Genomic DNA, 14,718 nt, shown 5'->3' with positions numbered 1-14,718 from the left:
GTGAGACTGGATCCAAATAATGAAATCTCAGTAGCTAACAAATAGTAAGCACGTGGCTGATGCCAGTAGCTGTGCTAAGAGCATGATATATCAGCTCACTTAATCCTCAGAACAACTCTTTGCAAATCACATACCTGATACAGGATCCCTGTTATATAAAGAACACTTAAAACTCAATAGTGAGACTTGCCTTTTCTGGGTATTTGATATAAACAGAATTTTATAATATGTGACTTTTTATGCCTGGCTTCTTGCAGTGAGCAAAGTATGTACAAGGTTTATCCATACTGTGACATGAATCAGTGCTTCATTCCCTTTGTGGCTGAATCATATTCCATTGTATAGATAGACCACACAAAACCAAAGTAAATTAGTGGTTACTGAGAGCCAGGGGAGGAATGGGTGTGAATGCTTAATGGGTACGAGTTTTCTGTTTGGGTGACAAAAAAGTTCTGGAACCATAATGGTTGTACAATGTTGTGGGTGCATTTAACACCACTGAATTGTATGTTTTAAAATGGTTAAAGGTTTGGGAGGCCAAAGTAGGCATATCATCAGGTTAGGAGTTCAAGACCAGCCTCACCAAGATGGTGAAACCCCGTCTCTACTAAAAATACAAAAGTCATCCAGGTGCGGTGGTATGGGCCTGTAATTCCAGCTACTCGGGAGGCTGAGGCAGGAGAATCACTTGAAACTGTGAGGTGGAGGTTGCAGTGAGCCGAGATTGCACCATTGCACTGCAGCCTGGGTGACAGAGCAAGACTCCATCTCAAAAAAAAAAAAAAAAAAAGTGGTTAAAGGGATAGACTTTATGTTATGTATATGTATCACAATAAAAACAATAAGAAAATCAAAAACCCAAAATTTTCTAATGGGCAAAATATTTGAGCAGAAACTTCACCAAAGAAGATACACACATGGAAAACCAGGAGTTGAAAGATACTCAACAAGTCACTAGGAAAATGCGAATTAAAATCACAGTCATATACCCGTATATACCTGTAAGAATGTCTAACATTTAGAAGACTGAGCCGAGCAAGGTGGTGGATCATGCCTGTAATTCCAGCACTTTGGAAGGCAGAGGTGAAAGGATTGCTTGAGGCCAGGAGTTTGAGACCAACGTGGGCAACAGAAGGAGACCCCGGGTCAACCAAAGATAAAAAAGACTTTTCTGGACATGATGGCACACACTTGTAGTCTTAGCTGCTTGGAAGGCTAAGGGGAGAAGATCCCCTGAGCCCAGGAGTTCGAGGCTGCAGTGAGCTATGATTGCACCACTGCACTCCTGCCTGGGTGACAGAGTGAGACCCCAACTCTGAAAAAAAAAAAAAAAGAGAAAAAGACTGATCATGCTGGTGAGTGTATGTGAGAAGTAGAACTTTTATATACTGCTGGTGGAAATGTAACATGGTTCAACCACTCTGGAAAACAGTTTGGAAGTTTCTTAAAAAGCTAAATATTCACCTACAAATGATCCAGCCTTTCTACTTCTAGCTACTCAAGAGAAAGAAAAGCACATGTCCAAAGGCGTATTACAGAACTGTTCACATCCGCATTATTTGTAACGACCAAACCCTGGAAATAAACCAAGTGTCTATCAACTGGTGAATGGATAAACACAATGTAGTCTCTATCCATACAGTGGAATATGACTGCACAACAAAAACAACCAAACACTGTTACATGGGACAGTGTGGGTGAACCTGAAAACCATTACAGTAAGCCAAAGGAGCCAGGTGCAAAAGACTACGTTCTTTCTATTCAATTATATGAAATGTCCAGAAAGGGCAAATTCCTAGAGATAGAAATCAGATCAGTCACTTCCTGGAGTTTCAGCAGTTCCCTGGAGCTGGAGGTTGAGGGAGAGTAGGTTAACTACAAATGAGATATTTCTGAGGTGATGGAGTTCTAAAGCTAAATTGTGGTAACGCCTACGTGACTCCATAAATTCAGTCAAGATCTATATTGTATTTTATAGAAACAATAGGGGAATAGCATGTCAATTACATCTCAATAATGCTTTAAAAACAGTTTGTCCTGGCCTAGTGTGGTGGCTCACGTCTGTAATCCCAGCACTTTGGGAGGCCAAGGCGGGCAGACCATGAAGTCAGGAGATGGACAGCACCCTGGCCAACATCGTGAAACCCTGTCTCTACTAAAAATACAAAAATTAGCTGAATGTGGCGGTGCATGCCTGTAATGCCAGCTACTCAGGAGGCTGAGGCAGGAAAACCACTTTAACCTGGGAGGCAGAGGTTGCGGTGAACTGAGATCGTGCCACTGCACTCCAGCCTGGTGACAGAACGAGATTCCATCTTAAAAAAAAAAAAAAAAATACTTTGTTCCAGCTGGGTGCGTTGGCTCACAGCTGTAATCCCAGCACTTTGGGAGGCCGAGGCAGGCGGATCACCTGAGGTCAGGTGTTCAAGACCAGCCTGCCTAACATTGGGAAACCAAGGAAACCCCGTCTCTACTAAAAGTATAAAAATTAGCTGGGCATGATGGCGGGTGCCTGTAATCCCAGCTACTTGGGAGACTGAGGTGGAAGAACCTGGGAGGCGGAGGTTGCAGTGAACCGAGATCGCGCCATTGCACTGCAGCCTGGGCGACAGACTCCATCTCAAAAAAAAAAAAAAAATTTTGTTCCATATGATTTCATTTATGTAAAATTCTAAAAAATGCAAACCAATGTACAGATATAGAAAGCAGATCAGTGGTTGTCGGAGGAGGATGGGAGCAGGGAGGGGCAGGAGCTGAGGGACTGCAAAGGTACACAAAGAAACCCATTGGAGTGATGGATATTTTCATTATCCTGACTGTGATGATGGTTTCACAAGTATATGCAAAGTTCAATACTTACCCAATTTTACTCTTCACATGTGTGAAGTTTCCAGAATGCCAATCATATCTTAATAATTTTTTTTTTCTAAACAAGAGAACATTTCCAGTTGAGGCAATTTGAATTTTGTGATGATTCCCTTTTGCACACATACACGTAACTCAGAGGGGAGCTACCAAAGCAGGAGGCTCAGTACTGAACAAGGAAGCTAGGAGGTCTTAGTCCCAAGGGGGATGGAAGTCTGGGTTTATTGTATGAAGACCCTACTCCTGAGTTCTGATTGTGCAGATGGGGAAGTGGTACAGCTGTTTAGGAGTTCCACGGGCTGGGTGAACCCAGCAGAAGTGTCACTCAAATTACGGAGGTGATGATGTCACAGATATACCCAGCACCATGGGATAGAAGTGCAGGCATGTGTGCTGAGCTGAGCATCCCCTGTGTATTAGTTTGCTAGGGCTGCCATTACAAAGCACCAGGCTGGGTGCTTATGCAACAAAAATTAATTTTCCACAATTCTGGACTAAAAGTCCAAGATCAGGTGTCAGCAGCATTGGCTTCTTCTGAGGCCTCTCTCCTTGGCTGTTGACACCACCTTATTCCTATATCTTTCTTTTTATTATTATTACACTTTAAGTTTTAGGGTACATGTGCACAATGTGCAGGTTTGTTACATATGTATACATGTGCCATGCTGGTGTGCTGCACCCATTAACTCGTCATTTAGCATTAGGTATATCTCCTAAAGCTATCCCTCCCCACTCCCCCCACCTCATAACAGTCCCCAGAGTGTGATGTTCCCCTTCCTGTGTCCATGTGTTCTCATTGTTCAATTCCCACCCATGAGTGAGAATATACAGTGTTTGGTTTTTTGTCCTTGCGATAGTTTACTGAGAATGATGATTTCCAATTTCATCCATGTCCCTACAAAGGACATGAACTCATCATTTTTTATGGCTGCATAGTATTCCATGGTGTATATGTGCCACATTTTCTTAATCCAGTCTATCATTGTTGGACATTTGGGTTGGTTCCAATTCTTTGCTATTGTGAATAGTGCCGCAATAAACATACATGTGCATGTGTCTTTATAGCAGCATGATTTATAGTCCTTTGGGTATATACCCAGTAATGGGATGGCTGGCTCAAATGGTATTTCTAGTTCTAGATCCCTGAGGAATCGCCACACTGACTTCCACAATGGTTGAACTAGTTTACAGTCCCACCAACAGTGTAACAGTGTTCCTATTTCTCCACATCCTCTCCAGCACCTGTTGTTTCCTGACTTTTTAATGATCGCCATTCTAACTGGTGTGAGATGGTATCTCATTGTGGTTTTGATTTGCATTTCTCTGATAGCCAGTGATGGTGAGCATTTTTTCATGTGTTTTTTGGCTGCATAAATGTCTTCTTTTAAGAAGTGTCTGTTCATGTCCTTCGCCCACTTTTTGATGGGGTTGTTTGTTTTTTTCTTGTAAATTTGTTTGTGTTCATTGTAGATTCTGGATATTAGCCCTTTGTCAGATGAGTAGGTTGAGAAAATTTTCTTCCATTTTGTAGGCTGCCTGTTCACTGTGATAGCAGTTTCTTTTGCTGTGCAGAAGCTCTTTAGCTTAATTAGATCCCTTTTGTCAATTTTGGCTTTTGTTGCCATTGCTTTTGGTGTTTTAGACATGAAGTCCTTGCCCATGCCTATGTCCTGAATGGTAATGCCTAGGTTTTCTTCTAGGGTTTTTATGGTTTTAGGTCTAACGTTTAAGTCTTGAATCCATCTTGAATTAATTTTTGTATAAGGTGTAAGGAAGGGACCCAGTTTCAGCTTTCTCCATATGGCTAGCCAGTTTTCCCAGCACCATTTATTAAATAGGGAATCCTTTCCCCATTGCTTGTTTTTCTGAGGTTTGTCAAAGATCAGATAGTTGTAGACATGTGGCATTAGGGTTTGAAAACTGGCACAAGACAGGGATGCCCTCTCTCACCACTCCTATTCAACATAGTGTTGGAAGTTCTGGCCAGGGCAATTAGGCAGAAGAAGGAAACAAAGGGTATTCAATAGGAAAACAGGGAGTCAAATTGTCCCTGTTTACAGATGACATGATTGTATATCTAGAAAACCCCATTGTCTCAGTCCAAAATCTCCTTAAGCTGATAAGCAACTTCAGCAAAGTCTCAGGATACAAAATCAATGTACAAAAATCACCAGCTTTCTTATACACCAATAACAGACAAACAGAGAGCCAAATCATGAGTGAACTCCCATTCACAATTGCTTCAAAGAGAATAAAATACCTAGGAATCCAACTTACAAGGGACGTAAAGGACCTCTTCAAGGAGAACTATAAACCACTGCTCAATGAAATAAAAGAGGATACAAACAAAGGGAAGAACACTCCATGCTCATGGGTAGGAAGAATCAATATCGTGAAAATGGCCATACTGCCCAAGGTAATTTATAGATTCAATGCCATCCCCATCAAGCTACCAATGACTTTCTTCACAGAATTGGAAAAAACTACTTTAAAGTTCACATGGAACCAAAAAAGAGCCCGCATAGCCAAGTCAATCCTAAGCTGAAAGAACAAAGCTGGAGGCATCAAGCTACCTGACTTCAAACTATACTACAAGGCTACAGTAACCAAAACAGCATGGCACTGGTACCAAAACAGAGACATAGATCAGTGGAACAGAACACAGCCCTCAGAAATATTCCTATGTCTTTTCTTGGTCTTCACTCTGTACATGTCTCTGTCCTAATGAGGCCATTAAGGCCCATCCTAACGGCCTCATTTTATCTTAATTACTTCTTTGGAATCCTATCTCCATATATAGTCTCATTCTGACATACGAGGAGCTAGGACTTCAGAGTTTGAAGTGGGATTGGGGACAAAATTCAGCTCACAAAACCCTCTTAGGATTCAGGCATAGAAGGAGTAAGCCTGATAGGTGTTCAGGAGACAAAGCAAGAAGGAAGGAGGAAATTGAAAGAAATGGACTAAATAACCCCAGATATAAGGTTTAAGGTGGTTCTGTCTTGGGTGGATTTGGTTCTGGAAAGTGTCCAGTTGTCCAGCTCCCTGCTCCTCAAAGTGTGTTCCAGACCAGCAGCGTGGGCATCACCTGGGAGCTGGTTAGGTACACAGACTCTCCAGTCCCATCGCAGGCCAAGTAAACAAGAGCCTGCATTGTAACAAGATTCCCAGCTCCTTCTTCAGTCTGTTAAAGTTTGTGATGCACCGATGTAGACTTCAACCTTCCACACTCCCTCTCTCTCAGAAGCCAGGACTTCCAGAATCCAGAATTGATCCCTGTTCTAAAAGCCCCCTCCCTGACTACATGCATCCCTATTTATACACTTGTGTGGTTACCTATGCAATTAAGTTACAACGAGGCTATAATGAGCCCTATTAGCAAACTGGTTTGCATCCAGTTGATTTCCTGGTTGTGCAAAAGTGCTCAGTAATGACCCATTTTAATAGTAACCAAAATTAGCTCAGGAACCCAGCTCCACCTTTTGCAGCAGTCAGACAGCAGCTTTCTGAGATGACCTGGCAGGGACCCAGCTCACAGGGACTCCTGGCCCTGTGGCATCCTGAGGATGCCACAAGATTGTGAATGATATACTAAGAGAGGTGCTCAGGTGGTTGGAGCCTCAAACTGAGGATACAAGAAGATGCAATTCATATCCACAGCCCCCGTGAAGGGAGAGGAGGGATGGCCACAACTATCTTACTGCCCAGGACAATAGGGAGGTAGGTTCCATCATGGTGGAAAAAGAAGGCTCTGAGACGTTAAGTAATTGTGTTGTCACTGTCCAGTGCAAATAAACAAATGAGTCAGTATTTACCTGGACATTTCACACCAAAGCCTGAATGCCTCATCTTCCCACTGGGCCAGGCTCAGCCATCATTGGTGCCTGCTGGTGGAGGTGTCGGGGGGTAGCTCTAGTTTCTCCCCCAGGCCATGGCAAGACATTTTTCTAACTATTCCTTCTCTTCCTGGAGATCCTGCTCTTCCAGTGGGGAAAGGCTGGCTGCTTGGGTAAGTGGCTCTGAGAGGCTTAGAAAGAGCATTTGGGAACATCAGTGGGCCAAGGAATAAGAAGAGCCCCTGATGACGTGATGGCTTTCAGAGGGCTGAGCTGGGCTGAGAGCATCAGTGATCCTGCAGTCACCTCTGTGCTAATTAGGGAAGCTTATCCCGGGGCATTACCAGGTTTGTTTAGCTTTCAGCTCTTGTCTTTCCCACTGCTGACAGTCCCTGGCAAAGACCTGATTCCTTAATGAACTTCCAATAGCTGGTTTCACTCTCTTGGGCTTGATTTTCACCCTTGAACCGCAAAGCAGACTTGCACACTTGTTCACCTCTGCTAAGGTTGGAACTCTGGCGCTCCCTCCAAAATTCGTGTTGAAAGTACATCCTCATTATGTTGGTATTAAGAGGTAAGGGCCTTTGGCAAGCATAGCCCTCGTGAATAGATTGATCCCTTATAACAGGGCTGGAGGCAACTAGCTTTGGCTCCCTTCTGGCTCTTCTCCATTTCCATCATGTGAGTACATAGCATTTGTCCCTGTTACCCTTTTTGGCCCCATCCACCATGTGATGATGCAGGAGGAAGGCCCTCACCAGACGGCAAATGCCAACACCTTGATCTTGGACTTCCCAGCCTCCAGAACTGTGAGAAAATAAATTGTCATTTTAATAATTCACTCAGTCTCATCATTTTGTTATAACTGCACAAATGGATACAGAAAACCTCCCTCCAGTGGCTGGTGAAGTAAGACAGAAAATGAGAGAACTGAATTGTAGGTTACAGGGAAGGCAGGTCTGCTAGTAAAGACATGAGAGGCCCTCCCATTTTTTTAAGCCTCAGGGACAAATTGGAATAATAATGCCAGCTGTTTCCTCACTCCCAATGGGAATGTGAGCTCCTGATACCCATGTTCATTACCATTTATTGACTCACTGAGAGATCAACACTGTGCTAGGATCTATGCAGGACAGATTTCTCCATTTGTCCCCCCAGGTCCACTCTCCGTCCTTATCCACTCTATTCTGTGCCCTGAAACCATATTGATGGATCCCCTTCCCTACTGAGTTTGGCCAAAGGAAAACATTACAGGGTAGCAGAAGGTGGGAGGAGAGAGATATGGGAGTCTTCATCCTCTTGACTTCCTCTCTGCTAGAATATGGGTTGGTTATGACTTGACTCATTACTGAAAACCACATTCATGTCAGGCAACCCTTCCTATAGCCCTCTGAGTTCTGCTAATTTCTCCTTCCCCCTGGAACCCTAGGGGTGGTAACAGCTCTCCACAGTTGCTAGCCCCAGGGTGCTGCATCTTATCTGTTTCCTTTAACCTTTTGATAAACAATTCCTTTGTTCAACTCTTCTCAATTATCCCATCAATATATGTCTTCTGTTTCTGGCAGGGCCACCAACCCACATAGAAGCTTACATTTTGGATCTCCAACCCTGAAATATAATTCTAAAGAACAGGCATTAACAGCTTCGTATTAAAGATGAGGGAATTGAGGATCAAAATTCACATTTGCATAAATAGCCCAAGGCCCTAAACTAGTTAATAGAATTTTGAACTTATGGAGGCTAATTTATATTTGTGACACACAAGTTGGAGGCAAATCAGTGCTTATGGAATGAGTAAATAAATAAATGAATGAACCCATCCTGTCTGACCCTCTCTAACCTCATATTTTAATCCAGGCTCTATTCCAGGGCTGAACACAGTGTTTCATTCACTGTTCACACGAATCACTGCATAGTGCCATCCATAACCCAGCCCAGGTCTCCTCAAAGACCTGTGACCAAACTGCCCCCTTCCCAGCTTTTAGCCCAAATCCACACTAGATCACCTTCTTTTGATTCAAACAACTCAATGCTCCCCAAACTGTATTTTTCCACCCCAGAGCCTCCAAGTCACAGCAGCCCTTTGCACTTCATCTACAAAATTTTCCAATATACTGCAGTTTTAGTGGGACTATTAAAAACCTGTCAGAGAAATGCTGGTAATGGCAAAAACATTTCTCAGGAGCCGTCAATTCCCCACATATCCATCAGAGCTGCCCTGCACAACAAGGAGGGCCTCATTTAGAATGTGTCAATTCTGATTATTAATGTGGGGAAAACACCTGCTAAGTATGTTTGTCTGGGAGGTGAGCGTGGTAGGACTCAAGGCCAGGCAGCAGCCACGGCTGCAGAGAAAATCCTGGTGTCCAGGACCAACTTGCTGAAAGGCCACCGTAATTAATTAGGAACAGGCTTTCACAATGGGCAGAAGAGGGGAAGGGAGGATGCAGCACGGTGGAGAGGGGTCATGCAGCACACAGAAGGCAGGTCCCCTTCACCTCCCACCATCTGGGTGGAATGCAACTCATACCTGGAATTCACAGCACTCAACGTTTCATTTGTCCTCAGATTTATCAGTTTATGAAATACCCCAGGGACTCCCTACAAAGCAATCCTCAAAGTTCAAACCTTATCGATGAACAGGATACCTTGTTTTGTTTTGATATTTCACTAACGTCCTTCTGGATTAAAGACAACCAGCATGGCACATGTATACATATGTAACTAACCTGCACAATGTGCACATGTACCCTAAAACTTAAAGTGTAATAAAAAAATAAAATAAAATAAAATAAAATAAAATAAAATAAAAACTCTGTCACTACCACCAATAAACTAAGTTTATGTATTCACTTGTGTATTCATTCATTTGTTCATCCATCCATCCATTCATCTATTCACTCGCATATGAATGTATGAATCTCACCCCCATCTATCCACCTATCCAACCATTCATCCATTAATTCATGCATTTATTTCCTCACCTCACTAATATTTACTGAACAATTACTCAGTTTCAAGCAGTATGCTTGTCTTGAAGGACACCAAAATGAATTGGACTGAGGCCCTTGAATTCCAGGAACTGAATAGCTTAGAGAGGGAGGCAGACATGTACTTGGGTAATCATTTGATCCTGGAAGAATAGATGCAATTGCAGACCATCTTTAATACTGTGGCAAGACTTCCCAGAGGAAATCTCTGAGCTGGGCTTGGAAGGGTGAGTAGGAGTTTGACAAGTAGGGAAGGGCATGAATTGGGATGGACAAGATAATTCCAGGCAGAGAGAGCAGTATATGCAAGGTGTGGAAGTCTGATTACTGGTGGGAATTATCAGACAGGAGGCAGAAGACCAGGAGAGGAAAGAAGCAACATTTCTGCAATCCCAGAACTTTAAGTGAAGCAACATAATCATAGTAGAGCATGAGATAATAGAAAGGGGATCAAGAAGGTAGATAATGCATCCTATTCACTCTGATATACCCACTCTGTGCCTAGTATGGTACCTTAAATACAGCAGATGTTCAATATTCTCTTTGTAGAGTTCTAGCACTTTATTAATTCATCCCTGTTTCATCAAGTTCTTAATGAATGCCTAACAAAGTGTGGTTTGTGGAGTGAGAGAATGAATGACAGGCACCATACATATGCTTCACGGTCATGATTTCATTTTAATACTTACTGCAATCTCACAAAGAAAGTAGCACCGTTATTAAAAATGGATGAGGAAACAGAAGCTGGGCCATGTTAAATAACCTGCTAAAGATCCCGGATCTGGTCAGTGTGGGAACTGGGATCAGAATCCACAAGTTTTGTTTTTCCAAAGCACCTGTTATCTCTCTACCACTCTTCCAATATCCCTCCCAAAGCCAGTACAAAGAGGACCATAAAATAGTACAAAGGAACTCTGAGAGCCTGTGTTTGTCAGAGACGAACCAAGCTCAGGCCAAAAGGGTGGGCCTGATGCTGACATGCTGAGGGGGTACTGAGGTATGGAAAACAAAGGGCTATGAGGTAAGGTTTTATTTTGCTGTTGTTTCTTGGATGGGGGGAGGGATAGAGTGGATGGAGAGACCCTGTGACTATAGTCCCATCCAACCCATTCCTGCCATTGTCTGGGTGCTAAAGATGGTCTGCAACTGCATCCATCCTTCCAGGATCAAATTATTACCCAAGTACATGTCTGTCTCCTTCTCCAAACTATGAATTCTCAGAACTCAAGGGCCTGTGTCCATACATCCTGGTAAAATTCAAGACAAGCATATTGCCTGAAATGGAGTAAATGCTCAATAAATGTCAGTGAGGTGAGGAAATAACTGTATGATTAATGAATGAATGGTTGGATAGATGGACAGATGGGGGCGAGATTCATACATTCATATGTGTATAGATGGATGAACAAATGAACCAATATACAAGTGAATACATAAACTTAGTTTATTGGTGGTAGTGATGGAGTTTTTGTCTGTAATCCAGAAGGGCTTTAGTTAGTGAAATATCAAAACAAAACAAGCTATCGTGTTCTTCCCTATAAAGGGAAGAAACCTGCAGGGTCTAGCTCTAAGTTAGCATCTGCTTGCCACATGGATCCAGACATGCTCCTCTTCAAGAGAAAGATCTGAAAACTTTCTCCCCGTAGGTTAACAAGCAGTTCCACCTCTGAGCATTCCCTCTGAGAGTCTGTGATGGCAGAGGATGGGATGAGGGAAGGGCCAAGAATCACTTTACGCTTTCCAGGGCCCCTGAGCCTGTAGATCTCAGAATACAAGGGACCTCAGCAGCCATCCCACCCTTGTTTGCATGTTTTACAGTCCAGCCGTCCTTTGGGAAGACTCACACACATCTTGGCTTCCAGGTCAGAGGAGGCAAAGTTGGTTCCCTGGCTGCAAGTGGAAACATCCCTTTTGTATCTAAAGGGGGAGAAGAGGAAGAAAAGGACTTTCCAAACGAACAGCTTCAATCTGAGGAATTATTTCAGGCTTCCTTTTGATGGGGAGCTTAAAGCGCAAAGTTTGGGCAGCAAATAAAATTGAGGGCATGGAGTAAGGGGAGTTAAACCTCACCAGGAACGTCTTAAGGAGCTTATACACAACTCCAGAGAACAGCTTATTACACGTCTGCTTCCAAGGAACCTGCGAATCAGATTTAATCTATAAAGAGGCCCCGTCAAGGTCTCCTCTTCCTCCAGCGAATGCAGCCTCCAGCAGACCCAGGCAGAGTGATGGCCCCAGCAGAAAAGCACACACGTCCAACCCTCCGGGGGAGAGGGGAATTCGCTTTCCTTTATGCTCCATTTCCTCACCTAATATAGAGCTGCCCTGCATACACAACTTCCATAGCCAGCAAAACTGAACATTCTGATTTTTAATGATGCTAGGCGATAATTTTGGCACCCGGTTCACTCTCTGTGCCTGTCAGCATAGGAATAAAACAAACAAAAAAAAAAACCTATGTTGTTGGATAAACCCACCAGATGGTTCATCTCTATCAAAGGCACACTGTGCCTGCCATTACATCTTGCTCTTTGTAAATCTCAACTCTTTAGCAACCACGGATCACATTGGTATTTTTGTGTGTGTGCCTAGTTAGCCTTTCAACCTCATTCCCCTAAGTAACCAAACCCCACTCATCCCCGCATGCACCCCAGCTCCCGCGCCTGCGTCAAGACACATATGTCTGCTTTGTAAGTAACTGCCCGATGCCTGCTAAGTATATTACTGCCTCAAAAATTAACTCGCACACTGAGAATAATCACAGAAAAGAAATTTGTTTTCCTACAAGGTTGTTTTCCAGCTGTTTTAATGCAGACAATTTTACCCCGAAACTCAAATTGAAAAAAAAAAAAAAGAGAGAGGGAGAGAGAGGCAGAGAGAGACTTTAAAATCTGCATAATTTGAAAGTGCTTAATGTAAATTAGATAGATCAGCCTAATTTTATTTCAGTACTTTTTAATTGCATTTATAATTAGTAAAATACATTAATGTGCTACATAGAAGGTCAGGAGTTCTGGTAAAGAGATCTAATTAAAATGGCCCACTGCATTTCTGTCACACATGCGCCCAGGAACTTCCAGCTCCACTTCCGTACACACTCTGGACGGGGCCTATTTTTAACTCAACTGTGTCTTCATCAAAAGTGGCAATCCTGTGATCAGAGGGCTCCTGGGGTAGAAGATCCCACTCTCTGTCTTGCTGTTGCACTTAAGCCTGCCTCTTGGAGCCTCCCATGGGTCTATATCAGGCACAAGAAGGCAGATTCCATCTGTGCTCATGTGGCAGGGAAGTTTTAAACTATTAACTCATTTTTGTCCTAGGACTGCCTCCCGTGCCCTCCCAGCCATTCAAACAGAGAGGCTTGTCTGTGATTTGCCCCAGAAAAGGGATCCAATGGCAATAGGACATCTTCCTTGCTTAGGTTTCTGAGCGGCCCTATTAGCTATCTGAGAAGCAACTGAGGACAGAAATTCCTGTCTGTAATAATGACTGCAGGGACAACACTTTATTCCTCCTCCAATTTATCTCCAGTGTCACCGTGAAACTAGGTAATAGGCCACTAAAAGTGTCCCTGAGTCACTGGGTCACATCCATTTCACCATCCCGTGTCCTCCAATTCCACACATCCTTGGTCATCTGTCCCAGCCAACTCTCCCTTATTTGTGCTGGAGAGCCCTTGCCACTGCCCAGCAGTGGAGTCTGCGTCTACTCACACCCTGGCCTAAGCTCAAGGGCGTACTGGGGGTGCAGAACCTGTTCACAACCTGCCCCTCCCTTCACCCATGTCCATCAAGTCCTGGTCACAGGATGTCCCACCCTGGTTTGCTCTTGACTTCCTTTTGCCTTGTTAATGTCACATCATAATGTGCATGGTTATGCATGAGTAACGAAATGGACTATGGGGTCCAGTCTCCTCTGCTAATCCAAAATTAGGCTACACACCATTGGACTGGACATGCCAGAGCATCACCTGTGGCCCTGGGGTGTATACTTCCCCTTCCCTTACCCTTAGCATATTTCCTACTTTTTCTGGAACAGTCTGGCTTGTTCTACAGTTTTCTGTACCTACTTCTCCCTACATACATATTTCTCTCCCCTCCATCTATAAGTAGGACATGTATATGTATACACTTATACATATATATATATAAAATAGGGAAATATATACTTAATAGGAGAAATGGAACATGCAAATATATCTTGGGAGACATGCATATTCATTTTCTGAGGACAGACAGATATATATTTAGTATATGAAACAGAACACCCATATATAGCAACATTCTCCCACTTATTTTTTTTAAATTAATTTTAAAAAATCAAAGACACCACACTATATTCTGGGAACTAACATTTGTTGAATAGGTAGAGGCGCCCAACTTTGTACAAAGAGCTATTCAGAAGCTCCTCAATTTACAATGGGGTAATGTCCCAAAAAACCCCTTGTATGTTGAAAATATTGTTAAGTCAAAAATGGATTCAATATGCCTCACCAACCGAACATCACAGCTTGGCCCAGCCTACCTTGAACACACTCAGAACACATGAGCCTACAGTTGGACAAAAATCATCTAACACAAAGCCTATTTTATAATAACATGTTGAATATCTCCTGTAACCAATTGGATACTGTACTGAAAGTGAAAAAAACAGAATGGTTGTATAGGTACTCAAAGTACAGTTTCTACTGAATGTATGTTGCTTTCATATCATCATATAGTTGAAAAATTATAACTCAAATCATCATCATTCGGGAACCATACGTCTGTATATTGTTTGACTTTTTTCAGTCATCTTGTCCACAGACCAATGAGGTTGCTTTTACACACCTCCCTTGATATGGTTTGGCTATGTCCCAACCCAAATCTCAACTTACTTGTAGCTCCCATAATTCCCATGTGTTGTGGGAGGAACCCAGTGGGAGATAACTGAGTCATGGGGGCAGTTTCCCCCATACTGTTCTTATGGTAGTGAATAAGTCTCACGAGATCTGATGGTTTTATAAGGGGTTTCCCTTTCAGCTTGGA

General features: G+C 43.0%; 1 protein-coding gene across 1 annotated transcript in view; it reads right to left on the bottom strand.

The window, feature by feature from the left end:
• The window catches only part of RBFOX1 (RNA binding fox-1 homolog 1), a 2,483,553-nt gene that overhangs the window by 1,904,689 nt on the left and 564,146 nt on the right, over positions 1-14,718 (bottom strand). The gene's annotated exons all lie outside the window — the stretch shown is intronic.

Source organism: Gorilla gorilla, chromosome 18 (assembly GCF_029281585.2).
Source record: "Gorilla gorilla gorilla isolate KB3781 chromosome 18, NHGRI_mGorGor1-v2.1_pri, whole genome shotgun sequence".
In the NCBI taxonomy this organism is placed as follows: Eukaryota; Metazoa; Chordata; class Mammalia; order Primates; family Hominidae; genus Gorilla; species Gorilla gorilla.
Note: the sequence above shows the minus strand (reverse complement) of the source record. Positions and strands in the feature narration are given on the sequence as shown.